General features: G+C 41.0%; 1 pseudogene; it reads right to left on the bottom strand.

Annotated features, from left to right (window-relative positions):
• Nucleotides 1-604: 604 nt before the first annotated feature.
• LOC132372530 (high mobility group protein B1-like) lies at nucleotides 605-1,226 on the bottom strand (annotated as a pseudogene).
• Between the last annotated feature and the right edge of the window lie 206 nt (nucleotides 1,227-1,432).

Below are 1,432 nucleotides of genomic sequence, written 5' to 3'. Positions count from 1 at the left end.
AAAAGCTTTTTATCAGCTAACTGTATGAAAGATAAACACTGTAATGATTAGTCTGATCCAAAATGGCAAAAGCAAAAGTCTACCTTCCCCATAAGAAGAAAATTTTCAGACCTATGAAAAGGACAACAACACTAATAAAAAAAATTGTATTTACTTAGAAGCATTCAGAATGTCAACAAAACAGCTGCAACTTCTTTTTTTTTTTTTTTTTTTTGCAATTATGGAATGGTATTCAGTTAACAGAACAATAATTATTTCATATAAGCTGCATCAGAGACAACTGAAGATGAAAAAACTACCATCCCCGTATATAACTAATTTGTGCTGTGCACCAACAAGAACCTGCTTTAAATTTCCATGCCAATTTACAATCCCCATACTGTACCAGGCAAGGTTAGTGGCTATTGAAAATACCACCAGGACAGGGTTATCTAAAGACACATTCGATAGTGTGTTAACTATACAAAAAAAAGACACTGTACAGTTTAAAAACTAATCTTACACAGCCTTACATTTCAATTTTTTTTCTTTAAAAGGAGTGAGTTGTGTACAGGGGGGTTAAATGCTTTATAGACAAGAAAAAAAAAACTGTGCTAGAACCGACTTATTCATCAACATCATCGTCTTCTTCTTCATCCTCTTCATCTTCCTCATCTTCCTCCTCTTCCTTCTTCTCTTGCTTTTTTCAGCCTTGACGCCGCCCTCTTCTGCTGCATCAGGCCTCCCTTTCACTCGGTATGCAGCAATATCCTTTTCCTACTTTCCCTTCAGCTTAGCAGCCTTCTCCTCGTAAGGCTGCTTGTCCTCTGCAGCAGTGTTACTCCACATCTCTCCCAGTTTCTCTGCAGCATCACCAGTGGATAGGCCAGGATGTTCTCTTTTGATTTTTGGATGATACTCAGAACAAAACAAGACAAAGGCCGAAGGAGGCCTCTTGGGTGCATTGGGACCCTTGAACTTTTTTGTTTCCCCTTTAGGAGGGATATACGTTTTCATTTCTCTTTCATAACGGGCCTTGTCTGCCTTTGACATGTCTTTGACTTTTCCTTTCTCTTTAGCGGACATGGTCTTTCACCTCTCTGAGCACTTCTTAGAAAACACTGAGAAGCTCACTGAAGCATCTGGATGTTTCTTCTCGTGCTCCTCCCGGCAAGTTTGCACAAAGAATGCATAGGATGACATTTTGCTTCTCGGCTTCTTAGGATCTCCTTTGCCCATGTTTAATTATTTTTCCTCAGTGAGGCACAGGGGGGCCCAGTGCCCATCCGGCTCTCACTTGCCCGGGCACTGTCTCTATGGAGCTCAACGTACTGCAATGGCTGTGAAAGCTGGAGCCAGACGCAGCCTCCTGACTCTCTCCACTCTGTCGACAACCATATATTTTGTGTCTGTCTGAAAGAATCTTGCAAAAGTAAATGTATAGGGACTTCCT

The sequence above is a fragment of the Balaenoptera ricei genome, chromosome 10 (genome assembly GCF_028023285.1).
Source record: "Balaenoptera ricei isolate mBalRic1 chromosome 10, mBalRic1.hap2, whole genome shotgun sequence".
Classification (NCBI taxonomy): Eukaryota; Metazoa; Chordata; class Mammalia; order Artiodactyla; family Balaenopteridae; genus Balaenoptera; species Balaenoptera ricei.
The sequence above is the reverse complement of the archived record's forward strand: the minus strand, read 5'-3'. Positions and strand labels throughout refer to the sequence as shown.